We start from the raw sequence: 16,085 nt of genomic DNA, 5'->3' as shown, positions 1-16,085 counted from the left end.
TTACTTATTTTTCGAAACTACTAATTAATCGACTTTTTTAATTTCTTAAAAACACTAGAATTGCTTTTATGGTTAAGAGAAATTCTGGCTTGGCGTTTTTTTGTTGTTGCTGAATTTTTATTTTTACTAAGTGCTATTTAAAAATATCCGTTTTTAACCTTTTTCAAGTACTCAAGTACTGATTTCCAATTAGAACAAAAATTGCTTTGAAGTCTTTTTTGTACTTTTTTGTCAAACACCGTCTTAGTATAGATGGTTTATAGTTTTTTTTTCCGAATATTGATTAATTTCTTAAAATTTCCAACATATTTAAACTGAATATTGAATATGGAATCATAGATTCGAAAAACCATCATACATTTTATTGATGAAAAAAACTTGTTAATTAACTAACATTGCTTGCTAACGTATAATAAGATCTAAACAAAAAAAAATGCTTTAAAAAATATCTCAAAACAAGGGAATGTGTGATTCAATTCGCCAAAAACCTTAAACAAAATTATTATTATTTTGTTGCTAGTTACAAAAATGTATTGAGCAGTACTTTTTTAGCTTTCACTTAAACCTTCCTTACTATGTTTTGAAAACCACAAAGTTATAAGTGGGTTTGAAAAATCAGAAGTTTTATTTTCAGTTAAATACTCCAATAGATTTTTGATTTTGATTGACTGTCAAAAATTTAACTTTATGAATTTAATTGTGATGTTTACCTGTTAAAATTTAACATCGTTTTATACTAAACAAAAGCCGAACATCTTTTTCTTTAGTCTCTTATTTTGACAAGTTTGAAAAAGTGAAAACTTGAAAGTGAAAACTTTCATGATAAAAAAAAGAAAAAACTAAATTGACAATTCTGGCTAGAATTAAATTAAATTTAAAACTTTTATTATAAGAACCGAAAGTTTTTGTGTGGTCACGCAGTGCCTAGTTTTTGTATTATATTTGTCACATTTATTAATTATATGACAAGTACTGCATTTGCAAAAGAAATTCAAATGTATCTGTCTCTCTGTTAGTTAGTTAGCATTTTTAGATTTTTTTGAAATTAGTAAAAAATGAGTTTTTACAACATTCAAGTGTAAAACATATATTTATAAGCATTAAATATGTGCTTATAAATATTAAAACATATTACTAAACAAAGTTTAAGAAATGTTTGTTTGTTGGCTCACAATCCATGAAGAGTCTCAGCCTGAGCTACTGCATTCTTCCATCGTGAACGATCCCTCGCATTGAGTCTCCAGTCACCGAGACGAAGCGCTCTGGCATCCGCAGTTACTTGGTCCTTGTACCGTAGGTTCGCTCTTTCTTGTCGTCTTGAACCTGGGGGCTGGGCTGAGAAAACTTTTTTGGCTGGAGCGTTGTAGTCCATTCGCTCGATGTGGCCGAGCCAATATTGTCGTCTTTTTTTGGCCTTCTGGACTACATCCACAACTTGGTACGGCTCATACAGGTCTCGGTTGTATCTTCTTCTCCATTCGCCATCGTCGATACGGGACCAAAAATCCGTCGAAGAATTTTTTTTTCGAAAGTGCCCAGTATCAATTCCCCTTTTTTACTTATCGTCCAGCACTCGGCGCCGTAGAGTAGGACACTTTGTCTTTCGAGTGAGGAGTTTTAAACCCAGTTGTTTGGCCAAACCGAAGCAGCAGCGGTTTGCTAGGGTAATTCTTTTTCGGATCTAAGGTGTCGTTCGTGGGATTGATGTTTGTTCCAAGGTAGGTGAACTCCTAAACTACCTCGAAATTTGCTGCTACCAAAAGTGACGTTTTGTCCTAGGCGGTGGACAGATATTGCTTTGTTTTTTGATAACATGTACTTTGTTTTGTCCTCATTCACTTCAAGACCATCTAGTTTCGCCTGCTCTCTGTGAAGAAATGTATACATATGAAATTAAATTTCTGTTACGATTTTTTAGAAATTCATTGGATTTTATTTTTAAAGCTCAACTCATTATGCAGGTTAAAAATATTATAGAGGTTCTATATGTAAATAGATTTTTTTGATGCAGGACCAAGTTCATGCGACCCATTTTGTGCATTGCATTTATTTTAATCGAAAAACTTGAAGTTCTGCATTTTGTTTGGATAAAACATACAATTTTTTTTAAATATGATGCATATAAACAAAAATATATTTAATATTTAAAAAATAAAAAAAAAGATAAGTAAAGTGATGGCATCCCTAAAAAACTCGATGCATACATATAACAATTATTTCAAGCCATGAATTTCAATTGTGTCAAATATTTTATTTTTATTTATTTGAAAACAAATTCCTCAAACTGATATAAATAACTTTTAAAAAATCTAGCACCTAAAAAAACGATGCAAGGATAAAAAATGACGGCAATTTCAATATATTAAAAAAGTGCGTATACGCCTAAGTGGTCTTTTGTGTATAAATGTTTTCATATAAACATTCATGAATCAATGTAAGGCTGTCAATATTTCAAAAACGAAAAACAAAAAAATATACTTGAACACAATAACCATCATCGTATAAACAAAGAAAGTTATTACATTTATTACATATTTGGAAATTAAATTTTATTAATCTAAAGAAATATATTGTAACCATTCGTTTTATGAAAAATACAAACTATCCTGCTAGGGTCAAAATTGATAGGTAGTAATCTGAATTTAATTAATAAAACAATGATGGGGCATTTTAAAAAGTAACGCGTTCTAAGTAGAAGGATATATAGAGATAGCGTTCAATTAAGTTTAGAATTGATTTTAAAAAGCATAATTTTTAAATGTATAGGCAGTTAAATATTTAAACCAATATTTCAATTATAAAGGCGCAGAGCCCATAAGCTTTTGACTTTTGAGCTCTAAAATATATTAAAAAAAAATACAGTTTTCATATTTTTACAAAATTACTAATAAATTTGTATGAACAAAACGAAAAAAATTAAGTCCAAGTTTCTTGTAGTGGAATTATTTTTTAAAAATCTTATAAATTACATACATATTAAAATTATTTTTTAAAACCATCAGGTGCCTTTTAGATGGAAGAAACGTTTCTTGTCTATGGTTTGATTATTGAGAATATTGAACTGTATTTGGCTCCCAAATTGGCTCCCAAATTGTGGTAATTTTTCTTTAAGAAAGTCATAGAGCAAAATTAAATTGTTGACTACTTTATTTCCATAACTGCTCTCGTTAACAATGACAACCTAATAATAAATATATACCTGCAACATAATTTTATCTTTAAAAGATTGATTGATGCAATGCTCAAGATTTCAGTTTATTATGTACAAATAAGAATTAACTGTTTATCCTGCATATAATGATCAACTACTTTTATAGAATTAAAAAAGGTTAGATAATACGGAAACAAGTTAAGGCCAAAAACATCTAAGCAATCCGTGAGCTACACCTTAAAGCCAAAAGCCAGGCGGAATTGAATAATCTTCAATTTCAAATTTGGTACCGATATTGTCGATCTTAAATCAATAACTGTAAAAATAATGTAAATTTGAAAACAAATTATTTTAACCGATCAAATTCATGGGAATTTTTCCCTAACATTGTTTATGGGAAATGGATTAGAATGAATAATTGCTTTGTTTTTAAGTCGAAAACGATAATTTTGAAGCTTTAAAAAATCTCTCGGAAATATTCAAGGTATTTTTAACTTCCCATAGGAAGTTATTGTAATGGGTCCGATTTGTCAAATTGAAAATTTTGACATTTCTCGACGTTTCAAGGTTCCTAGAGTCGAAATAAAAGATTTTTAGAAAGATGTCTGTGCGTGCGTGTGTACGTACGTTTGTACGTCCGTACGTCCATACGTCCGTACATCCGTACGTTCGCGACGTTTTTTTCGTCGTCCATAGCTCAAGAACCAGAAGAGATATCGACTTCAAATAAATTTTGTTATACAGATAATAAAGCAGAAAGATGCAGAAAGGGCTCTCAAGAAAATTGCGTGGGTGGTTTTTTTACCATAGCAGTTTGAAAAAAAGGTGAAAATTTTGGTTAACCCTAAATATCTTACGAACCAAAAATGCTAGAGACTTCAATAAAATTTAATATAATAGATTGTAACGTGATATCAAACAGTTATATTTTTTGAAAAAAATCAATGTAACAGTTTTTTTTTTTAAATCAATAAAACTGAAAAAAAAATTTGTCACCTCCAAAATTTTACGACTGAAATATGATTTCATCTGAGATATTGGCTTAAATTTACTTTAAATTTTGTTCCCAACACACAGTTGAAGTTTGAAAAATATCGAACTGACAGTTTTTTTATAAAAAAATAAAAACCGAAAAAAAAATTAACAAAAGTTGAAAAAAACGATTTTCGACTCAAATATCTTTTAAAAACTTTGAGATAATAGCTTGTCTTTATTTTTTTCTCATAAGAAATATTGTTTTTCAACATTAGGACAAATTTAGGGAAAAAAACCTAAAAAAAATTGTAAAAAAGTTGGTAAATATTGATTTTCGACTTAAATATCTCTTCAAAAATTTTAAATATTGGCTTCAAACTAATTTTATCTTATAAGAAATATTGTTTTCAACATTCGATAAAATTTTGAAAAAATACAATTGACAGTTTTTTTACAAAAAATAAAACTCTAAAAAAAACAATACGTAAACTTGGTAAAAATTTACTTTCGACTCAAATAGCTTAAATTAAAAATATTTGCTTCAAACGTATTTTATTTCACAGAAAATATTGTTTTCAATATTCAATAATTTGTATATAAAAATCCAACAGTCCGTTTTTTCATACAAAATAAAATCTACAAAAAAACGTATGCAAATTTGGTTAAAATTGATACAAGTACACATAGACAAACTTTTAAGCAAGAAAAATCGACAGACGGGATGGGAAGTTATCAGTGTGGGCCGCATCCCATCCTCTTTTTTTTTTAGAATACTAGCTCTAACCCGCTACTTCATCTGCATTACATATTTTTTTGAATAGCAGTATGAAAAAACCTGAGTTGTACTTTTTTGCACGTATGTTTCAATTGTGCCAAGATGAGGCCATCGTTAGGTTAGGTTAGGTTAGGTTAATACATTTTAGGAAGAAGGTAGGTTACTCCAATTGATTTTTATATACGACGTTTTTTGGTTTTCCTTCCTTGGCCAAAACGTTAAGATTTTGTGGGTTTAAGAATCGTGAGAACGCTACATGTAATTTTCCATGGGAAAAACAGTTCTTTTCCGAATAACAACTGTAATTTTCAACGTTTGCCCCTGAGCTTTATTTATTGCAAATGCTGCTTTCAGAGGAAACTGAAATCTCTTATACTGAAACGGCAAATCGGTTGGAACTATTGGAATGTGATCAATTCAAACATTTTTTCCTTTTGCTATTTCATGATTATAGCTTTTATAATACTTCGTCCTAGGTAAGCAACATATAGCCGTGTACCTTTACATAGACTTGATGCGTCAGGATTTCTTATTTACTGGACTGGAGCACTAACCTTCAATCTTAACTTACATATGATAAGGCAGCTCTGATAATTTCAAAGAATTAAGATATTCTATGGCCCTGACCAGCGCACTCGCCCCACGCCCCACGCCTCAGCCAAAACAGAATTATCAGAAGTAGAAGACAGACCCAGTGAATTATTTGGCTCGTGTTAAGTAATAAAATTTTGAGCATAGCAAAGTTTAGGTTTAAAATTATTATTTGGTGGGAGCTCTAGTTTGCGTCTAACGTTTTGGGCTTGAGGTACGTTGCGCGCGAAGCGTGTATGATAAGTTTAACATGTTCGACAACTTATGTCATAAGGGTTGGAAATGCTTTGTTTTCCCGTAACACTAATTTTATATAAATATTATTCAAATCTTTGGTAATTTAGGAGTGAAAGCGATCAGATTTCCCAGAAAGTAATTTTTCCCATTTGAATGCTTTGTGTTCCCGAGGTCAAAGGTAACTCATGTCCTTTCTTAAGTCTCAACCTATCTCCTTACCAAATTTCATTTGAATGTGTTCAGTAGTTTAGGCGTAAAAGAGAGCGGCCCACCTGAATTTTCCCATGGGAATGCGTCATTTTCGCGGAGGTAAAACTAACCTACGTCTTTTCTCGGGTATCAAAATACCTCCATACCAAATTTCATGCAAATTGGTTCAGTAGCTAGGCGTGATTGAATATCAAACAGAGTCACTTTCGCATTTATAATACTAGTATAGATTTAAAAAATTAAACAAAGTGTTACAAATAAGAAACTCGAATTTCGAATAATCATGATGACTTTCGAAATCATGAATTTTGAGTATGGAAACAGATACCCCTTCTTATTCGTTTGTATCAGTGAATATTAAACAGTTTTCGCTTCTTTTTTTTCCTAAAAATGTCCAATTTTCCAATTGTTTTCTACAATTCTTCTTCTAATACAATCCCTTTTATTTATTTTTACTTTTAGAATACAAACTTTTAAGTTTATTAGCAATTTTTTTGCTAAAGTTGTCGTTCTTCAGTAATTTTCTTAATAGTTGCGGCAGCTTATTCTCTATTTCCTAATATATTTTTCAACTTATGTTACAATTTGTGCCCTTGAGGACATATCGTAATTTTATCCTACCTCTGCCACTCATACCTAAAAATTTTCGAATGCAGAATTGAAGCTTCCGCGAGTAAGCTATTCTAATTGAATCTGTTTTCCAAGAACTTCCTAATTTCTTCTATGATTGAATTAAAGTTTCTTAAAATATTGAACATTTTCGAGAATTCCAAAATTTCAGAATGCCATTTTAATATTCAGCCAAGTTGTTATGAACGTTCGTGCTCATATACCTGTTATCTAGACTTGTGTTACAACATCGGATTAAATAATTCAATTAGAGGTAAAATAATTATTTAATTGAAATTGTCCCCAAACCAAATATCCGAACTTATTTGTGTACAAACATTTGTAATTTTATTGATTTTTAGGTTGTCTTCAAAACAAAAAGAACACATTCCACTAATTGACCCATCATCAAATATTATCTTATGCTTCATCATCATTTATTTTGTGTTTATACTCAAAATGATTTATGAACTTTTACACATTTTTATATATCGCTTTGTTCTGTCTCTCAGTCGCCGTCGCTCGTCGACGTCGAGAATGTCTCTCACTTTTCATAACAAACAGAGCTATTCGACCTACCAGGCGTAATTCCCTTAAGTATATGACAAGTTGGGAAAGTCTGATGAAAATATTTATAACATTCAACCACCATCGTGTCCTCACTTTACCGCGCAGCGCGCCGTCACAATGTCACCAGCCACAATTTAGTTCTGCCTGCAGTAGGAAAACGATTAAATCGTAAAACTATTCCATGCTCAGTTCAACTCAGCTCATAAATTGTAAGTTTCTAGACATTTTTCGAATACAGTATAGGAGCAGAACGGTAGGTAAAAGTTCTATGTGACATATCATTCAGTCAAAAGTCAGAAAACACAAGCGACGAAATCTATATAATCTCCTCTTGAAGCTATCAATCCATCAGAGACGTCATCGTCAGCTCTCAGCTGTCGCATTCCTTTAATGTTATTTTGCTCTCACTTCGATTTGTTTTTCCTTGGAAAACGGAATTTAGCCACAAATGTTGAGGAAAACTACATAATTAATTTTATGCAAATATTTTATACAATTCTCTTATAGCAACATAATTTAGAAACGAATTAAGGTACAATTCAGGGCACAAAGTTACCCGTACATTTGTACGTATGTATGTATACAAAAGATTTGTATTTCAATTAAGTCGTACAGGATAGTAATTGATTTGATATATTTTTTAACTTCAAATTAATGGTATATTAGGCTTTTCTTATCTTTTCTAAATATTTCAATTAAATCATGTGAAAATATTTTGTTTTTATTGACTATTTTCATCATACTTACGCATTTATTATATTGAATATTCGTGGTACAGTAAAACCCGGATAAATTGCACTCGCTTTATTGCCTAATCAACATAAGAAAAAGTGTGCACTTTTTTAATTACTTTAAAATAGTATTACAGAATTTCAAGTAGTAATTACTTGTAATTGCATCAATTACTTGCAATTAAAGCACAACGTATACTAATTGTTAAGCCTACTACCAAAATGGTCAATCTTCCACAGCAACATATCGTTCTTTAAGAATAGAACATGGTTTACATAATCGTCCATTAACGCAAAAAATTGGTAAAATTTTGAAGAAATTTGAAGAGACTGGATTGATTACAGGTATTGTAAGGCCTGTTCATAATCGTTTCGCTTATACCACTAAAAGTTAAAGTGTTGTTGAAAACCCGTATCTGTCGATTTCACAAAAAAGTCACTGTTTGGTGCGCTCCTTGGTCCCGAGGTGTGATTGAACCTTACTTATTCGAAAACGACGACAGTCACAATTAATTTGAAACGTTATTGTTATATAATAACAGACTTTTATATATGTTTGTTTTACTTACGGTTACTTTTGAAACAACAAAACGGATAACCCTAATATTTCCTATAAGTAAAACATAGACTTACGAAAAATATTAAAACTTTTACACAAAGAAATAAGTTCAAAACAATAAGGAACTTATCAAAAAAAATTTGTTTTTAATACGTATGCGCCTAAGTGTACACACAGTGGGTTCTTGTTCTTTTTAAGAGAAATTCAGATAAAGTATTTTTGATATGTTTAATATTTATTTATTTATTTGTCAGCTGTATACATCAAGTTAAAGATATATTTACAATCGTGTGAGATCAAAATAAACAAAAAAATTAGTTAAAATTAATTATATACATTAAAAATGGACTAAAATCAAGAATTTAAAATTACAGAATGCAAAAAAAAAAATACATTTTAATTACAATTTATCTAAATCAAGACGCAAAGAAAATAATATTGAAAACGATTAATTTAAAAGTATGTTCAGTTCAAGTTCGAGAAATTTTCAAAACAAATTGCTTGAAGCTTCCTGTTGTCGATTCTAGACCTCATATCACTGGCAAGGTTAAACAGTCTAAAAGCATGAACGAAAAATTGCCTGCGCGATATCAAACACGTAAAGGCGGACGAGCGCCATAAAATGGAACGGCTAGAAACACAAAAATTAACTCTGTTACATATATAACTTGGAGTCTTTTTAACAATTAATTTTAAAAGTAAAATACAACAACGATATTTGGAGAAAACTACTAGATCGCAATTGAAAAGCTGACGAGTAGGTTAAAAACAAACCGAGCTATTGCATTAAATGTCACCTTTAATGTGTGAGCTGATTGAGAATCAAGATCAGCAAACAACTCACACCCGTATGTTTTTATAGGTAGGACAAATGCTTTTATTTAATGTGGGTAGGTAGTACGGATCTAGTAACATATAGTCCTCTAAGTGAAGCATAAAGTAACATGTTCAATTATACAAATTTCCAACATAATGGAAGGGGAAATTATCTGAGTTCGGTTTGTTTATTGAAATTTTAAAAACTTTCGTATTTTCAGGATTGAGTTAATTCCGTTCCGTATTGACCAATAATATATAGCCTATAAATCAATGTTAATTTTTGATATTGCATTCTTAAGCATCATCTCAGGAAAACTAATATATAATTGCACATTATTTGCATAGACATGAAACTGACGGTAAGACATAACAAAGGGCAGATCATTAATGAACAATAAAAACAGTAAAGGTCCAATAATTGATCCTTGAGGAACACCATTATTTACAGGAAGGAACGAGTACATTCTACCCTTACAAGACACGGCTTGCATACAATTGGTCAAATATGAGTGAATAAGTTTTTTTTTGTGTCAGAGAAGCTAAATAAAGTCGTCAATTTATCACAGAGAAGATTTTGGTTTACACAGTCAAATGCCTTTGAAAAGTCAAGTCAGGTTATAAGTATGCCTTTGAAAAATATGCAGACATTTTATGTTGAATTTGATTATTTAAATTACTTTGAGAACATACGATATTAGTAAGTCAGCAATACAAATATTTGGCAGTACTTTTTACTTTTGCATCCTAAATGATCTGTCAAACCAAAATGCAGGCAACCGTTATTTGTTTAACATTTCGTATTACCTCAAAACATTATTCTTTGAATTCGTATGCACAACACACTTATTAAAAGTGGTTATTTCAAAACATTCTTTGAACTCATTATTGAAAGTGGTAGGAAATCGTTTTGAGTGCCTTTAAAATTGAAAACAATGGAAAATTTTTTACAGAATCTCATCATGCTACGTGGTAAAATTGTAAGTGCGGAAGAAAGGTGCAAAATCACTTCATACAAAGATTGTGTCCTTTTTGATCGTGAAATCGCTGAAGAAATAGGTAGATCCTAAACTGTTATTCACAACTTGAAAGTTATGGGAAAATTGACCACCCTTAAAATAAAAGGCTTACGACACGCCAAACTCGAATGATATCGTGTGAAGCAACCAGAAAAAAGCTATTTGCTTCACAAATTATAAGGACAAACTCAACTTACTTGTTTCAACCAGACGAGTTAGAAAAAAATTAAAAACCAACTCTAAACTTGTTTACAAAAAAAAGATCCAAGAAACCACTTTAAGATGCAGCCCATAAGACAGCAAGGTTGCATGTACAGTGAGAATGAGTCGCATTTTCTGCGGCGGCAGCGTAATGCTTTGGGAAGCTTTTCCTTCAAATGGAAAGACTGAAATTGCATTTGTGCCTGAAAGATTAAACTCAAAAATATATGCTAAGTTGTTATAAACGAAATAATAGTTGAGAGAGCGAAAGAGTTATGAGAAACTGACTATAATTTGGGGGTAACGCTCCTATCCACTTCTCTCGAAGGATGACAGACTTGTTTGAGGAGAAACAAATAACATTTCTAGATAGAGAGTCTTGAAGTCCCAAATTTAATCATACAGAGAATATGTGGTGAATACTAGCCAGGCTTTTTTATGCCGTAGAGAGCTGATATAACAACGTCCAAGAGCTGCGAGACGGAATTATTGGAAAAGCTTGTGGAACCCATGGCAAGACGAATGATATTGCTCGTAAGAACAAGTCGAAATTGCTCAGCAGCTTGAAAAACATATCCTATATAATCTGCACCCCCTGCTAAGCTATTTTCTTAATGCTAAATGAATAAAAATAATGTAGAAATTCTAGAATTCTAATCTCAATTGATTTGGAGATATAAGAAACACTTACTTTGAGTTTTTTTTATTTACAAATAAAATAATAATTTGCATACCTTCAAAAAGAAAACATTTTATTTTATCATACAAAAAAGGGATCTCTTTTTAATTCCATGTAATCCAAGGCCCTTAAAAAAGTAAACAGTTAGTGGGAGCTAAGGTAAACTTTGTTCGTTATTCAACACGTGTCAAAAATATTGTACACAAACAATATAATATCTTTAATCCCTGTTCTGTTAACCTTTGTCACTTTTAATTAAATGTGATTCTATGTGACATTGAAAGTGTTAAGGATTTCAAAATGTTTCAATAGGTGATTTCAGATCCTTAAAAGAAATAATATTCTTTGAAATTACTGAAGTCAGAACCTTCTAAATGGACATCAAAGAGGTTTTCGTTTCATGAGTAAAACGTATTAATGCTAGCACAAATATATAAACACCTTTCGAGACTTAAGGACCAACAAAACACGTGCTAAGAAAACCTATTGACTTTTGTAAAAGCTCAGGTACTTTATAATTGTTTTGTGACCTACCTCAGTTCAAATCGATAATAAAAAAACATATCACATTGAATTGTGAACAAAATTGTATCCTTCTGTACACAAAGAAGAAGAAAAAGTTAATATCATGCCTAACCCCAAGCTTTACCTACCTATTATATGGTATTGAAATTTCTTCTTTAAGTCTTAACTAATCCTTGATTTTTTTTCTTTTATTTTTATTTTTTAACCCCCCACTTTATGTGTACATAAATGTAGACATTTCTTTTGTTGCTTATGGAACCATAAAACAAACTTTCACACGTGCTCGTTTTATTTTCTTATATATGTAAACTTTTTTTTTGAAAACCTCGCCTTTTGTAAGCCCTCTTTTTGTGATGTGACCATAAAAATAAATAAAATAAAACAAACATAAAACAAATAAAAAAATGTTTGTGTGTAGGTATAAAGTATTAAAGCCCCAGAAGAAAACAACAAAACAAAAATATTACCTCCATCGTGAAAAAGTGCTTCCCATTTGGCATTGTTTGGCCAACTGGTGCTTGGTGAAACTGGTGGAACGAAAATTCCAACCCGCAAATTTTAAAATCAACATAATTTTGGTACTCGACAAGTTAAGTGGAGGAAATTTGTTTTGTTATAAGAGTGTTGCTGTAAATTCTTTTTAAGGCCAAATGCAGTGGAGTTCCATTCTTGTATTCCATGCATTTTATTGGAAGTTGTTCAACTAAATACGAGTACAGTCTAACAGCTGAAACGGAAGTTATGTTATTTATTAAAGGACTTTTTGTTTATTGCTATGACATTCTAAACAGATGAAAAGAATCATATTGACGCTGGAAAAAAAACTAGAAACAATATCATTCTATTTGTGATATGCTAAGGATTGTTTTAAAATATGGATGGCTTTATGATTAAACCCTATTAAAACATCTTTGAATAACTTTTATTTTGAAGGGTGAAGCATTTCCATTATAAAGGGATTTAAGGTTTACAATTAAAAATTATATCAGCACATTGGCCACCTAGGCTAAGGTTGCAGAACAATAATCATTTTATGAAATGACAAATTCGCCCATTTCTTAAAACGATTGTTGGACATTGGCATATGCCTTATTATCACTTGAACTTAAAGAAATCAGGTGCCAATTGTGATCATTTTAAGCCCTTTCTGCTATTTTATAATAACCGACATTTACAATTAAAAAGAACGCATAATTATTAAAATTTTCTAGAAATATATGAAGCCTCGAAGACTAAGCTTAAGCTCAATAAACAGTTCATTAACAGTTTTAATTATCAGTTCTCAATACTTACTTAGTTTATTAGTGGTTTCAAGGACCAGCGCTTTAAATTTGTCGTCTACCATACAAATTATTTTGACACTTACGATTAATTGGTGGAAGGTGATCGATTTATTCGATAAATAGCTCAGTAAGTAAACTTTTTTTTTCTTTACTTGTGGTTGTTTCGCGTGAAATTTAACGCCCTAGTGTTGAAAATAAAATCCATGCACATCAGTATCCTCTTACTCCACCCATAAAAAAAATCATTGTCAGCTTCCTTTATGAATATGTATGAGGTATAGTCACAAGCAGTCATGGATATTTCTGAATACTTTTAATGCATTTGAACGACCCAACAAACAGATTATTCCAAGCCGTACATAGATTTTAACCCGCAATAGCCCTTACAGAAATCTCGACGGTTCCTAAACGGTTTCATATAATGTGTCCCTAGAAAGATCAATAACCCTTTTGAGCTTGAGTATTTGTTTTTTCTGAAGCAGTTTAAGATCATATTTTAAACTTTTTCGTAAACAGAAATAAGGACAGCCAACCAGCAATCAAGACAATCTCCACCATTGTCAGATAGTAAAAACAGGGATCTACGTTTACTCAGCGAAGACTACATCACTATTCTCCGTTGGATCTCAGGGCACTGCGACATTTACGGAAACAAAATACCAGACAAATTGGCCAAAAACCGATTAATGCTTCTTCAAAAACCATATCGTTACAATGATTAATTGCCGACTACAGCAAGAAAATTCACCAAAGTTTTCTTGAAATTACAAACAACAGGTGGTTGGATCTTGAAACTTTCAGAGTTTTAATTAAACAATGACAAAATACTTTCATAGCTATGACAAAAAGCCTTTTATCGGGTTTTTCAAAAAGAGCAATTCAAAAGTTTTTTTAAATAAAACAAAAACGGTTTTGGATATCAATGAAATTCTTTATTTCCGTGGAAGTAAGTTTGATGCCATTATGTATGGAACTCCATTTAATTTGTATTGCCACCACGATATTCGTACGAAGTTCATCAATGGTCCCTCATTTCTTCGCATAGATCATAGTCTTGACGTAACCCTATAGGAACAAGTCTAACGGCGTCAAATCGCACGACCGAGGCGGCCAAGCGACTGTACTTCTTTGTGAGATAACGCGTTCTCCAAATTTGGTTTCCAATAAATTTATTGTGGCATTCGCTGGGTGGCTTGTGGCGCCATCCTGTTGGAACCACATTACCTCAAAATCCATATCAGCCAATTGGGGCCACAAATATTCGGTTATCATTGAACTGTAACGATCCCTACACATTAACGGGCTGGTCTTGATCATGACGAAAGAAGTAAGGCCCAATGACGCCGCCGGCCCATAAACCACACCAACCCGTATTTTCTTCGGGATGCAATGGAGTACGTGTGGATTGCTGCCTGACCAATACCATATATTTTGTTTATTGTTGAAGCCATTCATCCAGAAATCAGCCTCATTGCTGAAGATGATATTTCGATGAAAATTCGAATCATTTTCATGTTGTTGCGCAGCGCAGTTCACGAACATACGACGCTCTTGGTGGTAAGGGGGCTTCCGTTCTTGCGTCAATTTAATCTTGTAAGGATGTAGGCAATTTTTTCGCAAAATTTGATACAACAAAATTACAGAGATGCCCAACGCTTGAGAACAGCTGGCGTGTGAGAGACACATTTAGGCTTTCTTCAACTGAAGCCTCAGCGGCAGCAATATTCTCGACTTCTTTGTCTCACTTGCACTGGAATATTTTCGAATGTGTCTGTGGATTCAAAATTTTCAACTAGACGCTCAGTTGTTGATCTGGTAGGACGATTATGAAGTATAAATTGGACGTAGTGCTTTTAACGTTGAGGCCACTGATTCCGAAGTTAGTTAATTTTAATAAATTCGATACATTGTTAGCTCGTTTATCTTTCCATCATGAAATAGCAAACCTTGACGTACGGTTCCATTTTCAATAATAACTTGATTTTAACTTGTCATATATCGAAAAACAACAATTTTAAAAGTGACACCTTCCAAAATAGCGGTTTACTAAAAATGAAACCTCTAATTGGAAGAGTCATTTATTCATTTGAGTTAATAAGGCAATACTTAGTTAAGGTGTGCCAAAATTGATGCTTTATGTTGCCTTGTAAGTTTTTTGGAAAATCTTTTAATTATATTTGCTGATGTCATTTAAAAAGAACTCCCTGCTCTTGACCTACTGAAAAGCCTTGTTTTTGCATCATACTTCTTGTATCATTGCTTTTTCCTTATAAATATTAAAAGTCTGTAAATAAATAAATCCACAACTTGAGTATCATCAAAGAAAATATCCTGTTTGAAAAAACATAAAACTATCATTCTATCTATGTTCATATGGGCATAAATTGAAAATATACACAATTTCAAACAAGCACACGTGCCTATTCGTAGTTTTCAATAAATTCAAAATATATTTCCAATGTCATTTTTGTATGTAACGTCGTCGTCATCGTAGATCGTAGTCGTAATAAATTCATAAGCCCATTGAAACTTCTCAATCTTAAGTGTTTAGTTTTTCTATTTTGTTTTTGTTTCTTTTTATTTTTTTTTGAATATCTTACCATTGCAAATGTTTTTCTTCTTTCGAAATGAAAATTTGAACAAAAACAAAGAACAAAATCAGAAAAATAAATATTCAAGGATAACGACATAAAAGCTAGCTATGTACATACATACATAGGGATGTATGGAGGTATTATAAAGGTTGTGAATATTAACAATAACACAATATTTTACCCTTGAATATGTTGCTTATAAAAGAGAAGCACTTTCATAAAGGCTTTTCTACACATCTACAGACATACATACATACGAGTAGAGAATCCTTTATACCTAACCTAGACATATACATAAGGTCGTATTTATTTTTATTTTCACTCAAACCCTCAACAAAGTATTTTTTATTGATCCCTTTTTTTAAGGATTATCGTTATAGAAATCAAGTTGAATCGATTGTAAACGATTAATATAATCGGACTAGCTATATATGTATAAAGTGATCATAAAAAATGTAAGCTACTCGTGATGATGGTAGACGATAGGCAAGGCTTTGCACTGGGTAGTGCTAAATGACCTTTATAATTTTAATGCATTATTTTGTTTAAAGAACTTTACA

The 16,085-nt window shown here is 31.6% G+C and overlaps 1 protein-coding gene across 3 annotated transcripts in view; it reads left to right on the top strand.

The window, feature by feature from the left end:
* LOC129942947 (protein kinase C, brain isozyme) overlaps positions 1–16,085 on the top strand; it is a 348,685-nt gene that overhangs the window by 25,284 nt on the left and 307,316 nt on the right. The window lies entirely within an intron of this gene.

The sequence above is a fragment of the Eupeodes corollae genome, chromosome 1 (genome assembly GCF_945859685.1).
Source record: "Eupeodes corollae chromosome 1, idEupCoro1.1, whole genome shotgun sequence".
Classification (NCBI taxonomy): domain Eukaryota; kingdom Metazoa; phylum Arthropoda; class Insecta; order Diptera; family Syrphidae; genus Eupeodes; species Eupeodes corollae.
This window is presented reverse-complemented; position numbering and strand designations above follow the sequence as displayed.